At 40.1% G+C, this 9834-nt stretch overlaps 1 protein-coding gene across 1 annotated transcript in view; it reads left to right on the top strand.

The window, feature by feature from the left end:
• MAP2K5 (mitogen-activated protein kinase kinase 5) overlaps positions 1-9834 on the top strand; it is a 133675-nt gene that overhangs the window by 96794 nt on the left and 27047 nt on the right. The gene's annotated exons all lie outside the window — the stretch shown is intronic.

Below are 9834 nucleotides of genomic sequence, written 5' to 3'. Positions count from 1 at the left end.
GTTAATGTTCTGTTCATTCGTAATCATTAATTCATAGGATTTATTGATGACTGAACTAGTTAAGAGGTTGCTTCTGTATTACCTAGGTATCCTGGACTTTTCTCAAACTCTGTATGGTGGCACACTATGGAATAAAAACTGTCCATGGGGGAGTTTTTAGATGTTCTGTAGTAGTGAGATTTTTGGAGCTGTTTTTAAACTCTTAGTGAAATATATGAGACATAGCAGGTCACTTTGGCAGTTTAAAAAGTCTGTTTGTTCATTTTCTAGGACTTAAATTTACTTGCAGAAATTATGCAGAATGAATAAGTGATTTGAGAAGCAGGATAATTTAACAAAAAAATGTCAGGTACAGGTCTTCCTCTCAAATCACAGTAAACTATGCCGGACATTTTTTTTGTTGAATTATATTATTGGGCTTTTAATGGCATTGGTTCTGGGATTATTTTTTTAATGGCAAAATTAGCGAGGAACATTGTGTGAATAGGATACACGCCTGCCAGGACCTTTATTTTTTAACATGTGGTAACTTATAGTGAAATCTGATCCAGCTACAAATAAGACACGCTCATTTAAGCAACAGCCCTAATCATAGCAGCATCTCCCACCACAATAAGACTCCTGCTTCTGGTCCAAAGATGAGGACAGGCTACTTGTTAATGTAGTCCGTCCTGCAACACAGCCAGCAATAAAGGCAGTCTGCTGTTATTTGAGAGCTGAGAGTAATTTAATATTCTAGCACTCAACTTAGTTTGTCTCCAACTCACCGAAATGTTATATGGAAAGCACTGAGCAGTGCAGATGAATCCCTATTGGGAAGGACATGCATCGCTTGCTGTGCGTGCAGTCTTTCCAGAAACACTCCAACATGAAGGAGAATGGAGTCCTGCTGGAAGCAGGAGCCATTGCCTGGCTTGGAAGATGTCCTAGATGTGGCCCTGTGTTTCATGATCATGCAGCCAAAGAATTTACAATGCAATCTACTCAGCAGTGGGATTATGCTTCAAAAGCACTGGGTGCATTTTAAAAAAAAAAAAAAGTTTTTGTGATTGGAATCTGTTCCAGATGATAACTTAGAAATATAAACAACAGAGCCCCAGAATAATATCATTAATGTTGCAGACCCCAGAAATGATGCATTGGAGAAATGCAGGCCACCCAATTTCACTTAGTGGGTTGACTTATGAAACCTAAAGATTGCAAGTAAAATTAGTATGCTTTTTAACCTCTCTTGCTGCTCACGGTTTCAGGATGCCTCCCATGATTTTTTTTTAGCTGACAAAAAATTTTAACAATTCCCTGCTTACCCTCCAAATCTCCAGCAACCTCCCAGACAACCTACATGGTCCAGTTAAGTGTTCTCTTTGCTGATGTCTGCAAGAGTCACGCAATAAATCAAATTCCACTTCCAAGCAGAGATTATGAGAACCGTAGCCTTGATTATAATTATGCATTTTCCTTTTAATGTATTAGAAAATTCTCAGTTTAAAAGGTAAATGAGGGCGCTCTAAATTTTCAGTTTGGTAAGCAGTGGGTTACTGGGCTCTGCAACTCTGCAGCAAAACGTGGGGTTAGGTTTTCAGGAAAATCAGAGCTCTGATCATACATACATACATACATACAAAAATACAAATCATGTATTTTTGCGTTCCTTGCAGTCAGTTGAAAAGTGGCATTGTTTTCAAGATTCTTCCAACCTGTAGTTACTCATTTCCCTGTTATCTTGTTGTCAAAATATATTATGTAGGAAATTACTGTTCAGTATTTCTAAAGCCTTCTAAAAATGTCATTTTTCCTGATTGCTAGTCAGATCAGCGTTTAGTAGAACGCCTAGGTGATTGCAGCTTGTCCATGAAGATCCCAAAAGGCCAAACCCGACAGCTCTGTGTTTTTCAGCATGTCAGCTTCCCATCTTTTCCATCCCGTGGTTTTTGGCTTTAGATGTATCCGGAGAAGGCTGGATAGACAAAACTTGCACTGTAGAATGCATCCACTAGGGCAGTCCTCCTGACTTAAGCAAGTCCTTTAAATTTTCCTTTAGCTCTCCAGGGCTATTTTGTTTGACCTTTATTTAGTTAGGGTATCCCTTCTAGGAAAGCAGTTATTGCCAGCCCCTTGGGTGGTTGCTGTAAATCGGGTTTCACTGTACTGGAGCAATTGTGGTCACAAGCGCTGTAGTTAAGCATCAGCTCTGGTTTCTAACCCTTTCTTCTTTGTAACCTGAAATAAGTTAATTTTGGTTTCAAAGATTCCATAGCTTGTCTCAGTGTAACAGGGACTTAGGTGTTGGGTTTGGCTTTGTTTTTTAAACTGTACTGAATTAGGGAGAAAAAGAACTCAATTTTTGTCCATCAGTTTTAATTAAATTATTGTATTATTCCAATTACATTAGAAGATTGAGGAGTGAAGACTTTCAAGAGCAAATCCTTTTCTTACAAATAGGAGGCAGCATTGAAAAACCTGCATATTTTGATGAGTCGGGCAGAAATTTAAAAGAAAAATTAATTAGTTGTACTCATGAATCCTTACTCTCATGGCTTCATGAGTAGTGAGAAGCTTTCCATGAGTTTCTTGAGCACTTCTGTTAAGTGCCCCCACAGAGATACTCGGTCTCACAAGACTGCAGTTTAATCTAGCTCAAGGACTTTACAAACTCCACAAATCAAAGACCTCTTTTTTTTTCTTTTTAAATTCGTACTCTAGAAACATTTACCAGCACCAGTTAATGCTAACGTAGTGTTAATGCTGAGCTATGAAGCATTTCAGTGTCAATAAATTTTCAGATTTTCTCATGGAAAAAATAACATGCTCTTAATACATGTATCCTATATAGTTGTTTCTATTCCCTTCTTTTTTTACCTTGTTAAATATATCCCTCTATTTATTGCTACAGCATAGCCTTAAAAATTCACAGGATGTTCAGCTTGATCAAATAACACAATGAAGACTGTTGCCTCTCGAGTGCTGAATTTCTTAACCTTATGCATCAGTGCTACATTTTGCTATTTCTGTAAATGAAGTAGAAAACTCCAAAGGCTCAGAATGAAACAAGACTTTATTTTTTCTTTGGGAATTTCTCTTTAGAGTCTCATGTATTGATTTAAATATGTGAACAGCTATATTTAACCCTGAAAATTTCTGGAGTTTTGAAGATTTCTATGCAAGAAAAGCTGGTGTTAGGATATACGCACGTGTGTGTGCATGTGTACACAAACCCACCATAATTTGTCCTGTGGATAAGTTGTTTTAGGGTATACTTTTATTGAGACAGAAACTGTGACCTTACTAGTGTATGAGATTCAGAGACTTATATAGGAACAAGGTAAAACCACAGGTAGGAATTGCTGAATAATTACCTTTAGACCAACCTGAGCAAGAACCTTCCCAAGAGGGCAAGCTCATTTAATGGTTCCTAAAACTCAATCTTGTGGATGTCAATGGTCATGCTTGATTATTTGCAGCAGTGTTTTATGAAAAAGCAATAAAAATGCATTGGGAGTGTACAGAGGAAAAAGGGAACAATAAATGGTTTTAGTTTTTCAATTGAGTCCCTTTGGTGTGGACAGGTAGAGGCTACGTTTCATGCTGCTGTGCCTTAGCCATTTGAAATGTGCGTATGTGTGTGTATCTACCCAAAACACTGCTGTGCTCTGCTAGCTTATGATCGACAAGAGACCAGCAATGAGAGGAAAAAATTCTTATGTTTGTTTTAGAGAGAAAGCAATTACAGTTACGGCTAAAGGATTAACCTGTTTTTCCAGCTACCTGTACACTTATCTGCAAGGCCCTTTAGAGAGCCACGCTAACAAGCACAAAGCTTGGCGAGAGGTAGAAAATGTCATGTTGTAAACTCTAGATTATTCCTGATGTTAATTACACTCTTCTGCTTCTTTCCTTCCCCCTTCTGAGCTCTGAAAAATATCCCACAGTAGCAAATGCTGCTGAAGTGACAACCGAATAGCCCCAAGTATCTACTGACTTATTTAACCAGAAACATCTGCATGCGTTCGGTACGAATGTAGGTTATGCATACGTGATATTTTCAAGAACTTGGGGAGCAGGTAGCGCTGCTGAGAGAATAGCTGGTTCTCACGTGATTTGAGGTGTTAAAGCTAGGCTGAGTGTTTTGGTGGATAAAACACTGGCCTTTCGACCTTGGTTCCCGTCCAGCTAGAGATCTGGAAATAAATGAGTTTACTGCTGACACTCCAATCCCAGCAGACGAAACTTCACACCAAAATGCCCCCACGTATAATTTGTCACATTTGGCATCTGCTACTAAGAAAAGAGCAAGAAGCGACCTGGCGCAGAGATGTAATCATCTTTCACCTTCCTGCTGGGGGTGGGAGTGTAACAGGGACAATCCAGAAGTGCTTTCAAGTCTGGGCCTCTGAGCCACCTCTAGACATCGCTGTCTTCCACAAACTTGTTACTTGTAGGAAATCACCTGCCATTAGCTTTGTGCAAGGCTTTTGAAGTAGGGTGGCTAGAAAGTCAGAAATGGATTTTTTTTTTTTTTTTTTTTTTTAGGAATGCTGTAAAAGAAGATTGTCCTTATAGGAGTAAATCTGAACGTGTACAATATTGTTATTTGCTGGTCTCATTGAAACAGCCCGGTAACTGCACTGCATTTATTACATGTAATTGCACCTGGCAGCATTTCTGGTGCATCTGAAACTTAAGTTTGTCTGAAAAAAATCACTGTTTAGCCACAAAGTAAAATGCAGCTACTGTATAAAAATAGGTGTATTCTTTGAAAGCTTTAGCAGAAGAGAAGCTGGAGTGCATAAAAATCCTTTAATCCTAGAGATTTTTTAGGCCGAAGTGATAAGCCAGAAATGCTTTGTAAAGCACACACATTATTTATTAAATAGTGCCATTTCAGCATCAATGGCCAAGTTGCAGAATAGGAGTATCTGCCCAGAGGAGATGATAATTTCAAAGACAGGGTGTGCTGTGGAAACCCAGAGGAGAGAGGAACTGAAGTTTGGTTTGCTCGGTTCTGCTAACTTCCCTCTTGTGGCCATAGAGCCATAGGACCATGGCATTTCCTTCTGCACAAGCTTCACACTGAGGAGAGAGTATTGCAAAATAGCAGTAGCTGTGGGGAATGGGAAAATTTAACCCTTCACAGAGAGGGAGTTAGCAGATGAGAAGAGGGAGTAAAACCTATTTGCACCGAGTGTGGGGATCCACTGGGAACACCAACCTCTGCCCACAAAGTGTAGCTGAGCTTGTCTTCGAACCTGCACGGCTGTGCAGCCTGGCTTTCTTCTGCTTCTCACCTGGAGACGTGTTGATGACAGGCTGCCATTGTTCTGCACCGCGGCTCTCCATCGGGCTGGCCCCCGAAGGAGGGAGGTAGGAGGAACACAGGTTTGATCTTAACACATAGCTGGGGGCTTTGCCATCGCCTTCTTGAAGGTTTTAGGTAGAAAGCTGTATTTGCTGATTTTTCTGTTACAGGGAGATTGTGGGCTTTCTCTTTCTTCAGAAAGGATGTAATAAATCTCAGACTTTCAGTTGCTTTGAGAAAATACTTCACTCTCAAGAAATTGTCTGTTGAGGTAAGACCTCTGAAGGTGGGTAAAGCATGGGATGCTTTTGGTGTATATTGCCAGTCAAGAACTCCCAAATTTCATTGACGTAAGAGTGTTTTGCAAGAAAATGAGCAACTCAGATCTGTATCTGTTGAATTTGCTTCTTGAGTTTGTCCAAGGTAAACCTCCAAGCTGGACAGAAAAGAGGGAAAAGGTGCCTTATCCATATTTATTTGTGGGTTTGCTGGACATTATTTCCTGAGCCTCAGTAGCATCTCTGCTACTGCTCTGCTTAGTGAGAGCAAACAGATCAGGAGACATTTCGAATAATAGGTTTGAGAAGTAGGTGAGGATAATGCTCAGACCTGTAATTCAAGCCCTTATTGCATAAGTTGCAAAGGATTGGTTGACTTCTGGACATGCTATTAGGTGGTTCACTCTTCCTTTGTTCAGACCTGTGGAAAAAAAAAAAAAGATACAGGTAGTAATTTTATCACTCCCTTCAAAAGAGAGGGCTTTTGGAGGGATTGTCTCAGTATTCTCGTTCTCAGGTCTTCGTTTAGATAATGTGACTTCCCCTAACTCCATGGAAGTCAATAAGGTTTATACCAGAGCCTTGGCACTCCATAAATTAAATATTAGGAGCAGTGTTTGAAGTTTAAAGCCCTCCCTCCTCCTCCTAGCTCAGATTTTCTGCTGCTGTGCTTTTTTCTTTATGCCTGAGCACCTTGCTGACAAATGCTAATAACAGAACGCCAAGAGAGGGTCCGGTCGGAGTTACCACACATTAAACATTCTGAACTTGTCCTTTTGCTCATAGATTGTGCATAATTAATAATTAAACGGTTTCAGTTGTAATGGGTTGACCTTCTTGAACTGTTCATTATTCACAAGGCAAAGGCATCACTCAAACTTTTTTCCTATTGCCCTTCCCCATTCTCACTGTGTGTGCACAGTTCAGCTGGTTTTGAGAAATCAGAGGCTGATCTTGTCTTCTCCTGCAGCAGATCCCAGTTATGGAAACGTTACTTGGATGCTTAGGGAAATAGCCAGTCTTGAGAATAAGCTGCCTGGGGATGTAAGAGGCCAATGGTACATTGACCCTTACAACCGTTTGTGTCTTCACTGCCATTTTAGCAGCATCTCCAATATATAGGTCTTCATGATATTGGTTAAAAGATGCAGTATTTAATGAAAATGAAAGAATCATTTCCCAGTTTAAAATGAGTATACCTATTCCTCACTCCTTTAAGGAGTGGTTGGAGTTGATTTTCTACTTTTTTGCCTCTGTAGTATGATTTCATTGTGCAGGTGGGTAAAATAAGGCAGGCCGTCGGAGTACAGCTGGGCCGCTCCCTATGGTTACATCAAATGTGACTGCATTGCATCACGCAGGCAGCGTAAACTTAGTAGAGACATGTGTAGCTTTGCTTTATTTCCTCATATTCCCATCTCTTTGAGTATCAGCCAAAGTCGGGGAACTTCAGGATACAGTACAGGATGTATTTACTTTGTGTAGTTTGGGAAATTTTTGCTTTATACCTGATACAACAACATTGTGATTGCTCAGGTTACAGAGGTAGCAATATCAATGCTTTCTCTCATTAGAAACAGCTCTAACTACAAAATACTCTCACCCTTCTACTACTCAAATGGTCTTGCATAGACCAACATCAGAAATGGAAATATTTGGGTCATTGGTTTCCCTGGGCAGATACTGAATGGATTTTTTATCTTTCTAACTAAGGTAAAATGCAGCATTCAAGGCAGCTTTTCAATATTTACCTTTGGAAGTAGTTGAGGGTCCGTACTTTCCTGGTTCAGCTAAAACCAAAACCTGCCTCCTTCTCCCCTCTTATCTATGCTGTAAAGTAACAATTGGCTTGTATGTACAGGAGTGAGATTAAAGTTTTTATCTGCACTGATCTTTTTGCCATCAAACACACTTGCCAGCAAGTATTTCCTTGAGATTGATGCACTCTCCCAAAAGGCTTTCAATTTGTCAGGCAAATAGCGAATAAATTTGTGGGCGCCCAGTCTAAAATCCTTGGGAAGACTGTATTAAAGCATCTAGTTTTCATACTGAGATCCAGTTTGTGTTCATCTCCACCCCATCCACGCACACAATCTCTTCCTGAGCTCCTGAGAGCAAACCAACCAAGGCATGGCCATGACTGACAGGTCTACCGCAGAAGAGAGTGGGCCTGGATGGGGTTGAAATACCTGCATTGTACAGAAAGATGTGCCAAAAAAAATAGCATTTTACATTTACGTTCATCCAGGTGAAATTTTCTTGCGTGCTTGTGCAGGAGCACCTTGTCTTCTGGCTGTGCTGCAGTACAGGAGCTGTGTGGTCAAGGTGTTAATACTGATGGAGCAATTTCTTCCCTTGCCTGCGTGAACCCTGATGCCACCTTAGCTTGGGATAGCCAAAGTGAAACGCTGGTGGCTTCGGAGCAGTTCATCAGCTTCTCCTCCCCTCTCATAATAGAGTTTCGCTCTATTATGGGTCCGTCATCTCCTTGTGATTGCAGAAATTATCACCTACCAAATTAGTGTGAAGTGCCGTATTCCTGTCCTGTTCGCCAGCAGGGACTGATCCGAGCTGGCAGCCCCATTAGAGGGATGTTTGTAAGAAGCTCCTCACTTGCATTTTACTGTAAACAGCCAGGGTAGATTGCTGGGCAGAGCCAGTTCCTTGGGGAATGGGCTCCGATTGCTTTGCCCCGTAGTTTTCAAAATGATCTGTAATATGCACCCAGAGTATTTCATACCTGTTCTGCTTTGAGTCTGTCCCACCTGGGAAAGCAGCGTTTGCCACTTCAGGTGGAAGCCCAGGAAGGCTGTGCTGCACAAGAGAAGATGATAGGGAGAGGCAAAACCTGCTGGGCTCCACGCTGTATGAGCAAGCCTGACATTTTGCTCTGCATTTTCTGTATTAAGATGAATAATTTTCATGCGCCGTTCTTTGAAGTGGAGAAAGTTTAATTGCACTGCTTATTTCCTTATGTTCCTTCCACTCTCCAGTGGAAACCTTCCTATATTGATGTCATTTATAAGTTTAGAAACAATAACCTCTCCCTCACCCGGTCTAAGTTCAAAGAGAATTTGAGCATGTTATATCAAACACTCCTTGTATTTAATAGAAGTCTTTGAAAATTGTAAAGCAATTTTGGCTTCTCCTTTTACTCTTCAGTTACTTTTGATTTAATTGTATTTTCCAGCAGTTTCCAATTGTTTGAATTGGAAACAAAGCCTTAATAAGAGTTCTAGTTAATTTTCTGTCTTGTAATTACCGATCTCATTTTTCTGATAATTGGCCACAGCAATTATATGTATATTTACTAATCACATAGGAGGCTCTGCAGTTGTGTCTATCTGCCACCATTGATAATGGCACACACATTGCAGAGGTGCTTTTATCATCTTCTTTTTTCCACTACATCAAAGCTATTTCCTCGCATTCTCAATAATGAATACATGCATGCATTTGACACAGTTGTGTGCTAGAGAAATTGTTTGGCTCCCACCAAATGCTGCACGCTCCGAGTTTCTTGCCTGCAGCGCTGGAAGGTTGTATGTAATGATATATTGCTCATCCAAATGGCCAAAGCACTCCAAAGCACAGTGAGATTAAAATAAGTCATTCCTTTGTTAATTTAAATAGGTGCATGTATCATACTTTGCAGGGTACTTTGTGTAGGGATGTCAGGGAGGAAAAAAGCCGCCGAAAGGTATTTTTAATAGCAAATGAGAATAGATGAGAATGGAGTCATTTGCAGCTGCCTGTTTTATGTGGCTCTCTTGTTCCAACTGTAGGTCTAATGAGATGACACTGTTAAAGTACTCTGCAGTGTAATTTCATTACATCCTGAGCTGTTACACTATAAACACAGTGGAGCTCTCTGTCATTCTTGGAAAAACTCCTAAATTCGTAAAGCCCTTCTTTGCAAATGGTGATGTTGTTTGTTCCCTGTTTGTAGGGTTTTTTTCTTGTGCTCTTAATTTTTTATTTATTTCTTTTTCTTTCGTAAATACTGGGTGGTTATTCTCACTGGCCTGGTAAATCCTACATTTTTTCCTCTTAAAAATTCTTTCGCCTTTTAAATCTAGAACAGAGAGCATGAGGACAGCCTCTAAAATGAATAAGTGTAAATAAACATGAGTGTAAATAAATAGCAAATGCAGTGAAAGAAACAAAGGTCAACACAAGAATAATTTCACAGCTCTTTGTTAATTACAAGACCATTTGTGTGTTACTTAAATAATCATTAATTTCTCATTTACACTTTCC

The sequence above is a fragment of the Pygoscelis adeliae genome, unplaced genomic scaffold, assembly GCF_000699105.1.
Source record: "Pygoscelis adeliae isolate BGI_AS28 unplaced genomic scaffold, ASM69910v1 Scaffold13, whole genome shotgun sequence".
NCBI lineage: Eukaryota > Metazoa > Chordata > Aves > Sphenisciformes > Spheniscidae > Pygoscelis > Pygoscelis adeliae.
This window is presented reverse-complemented; position numbering and strand designations above follow the sequence as displayed.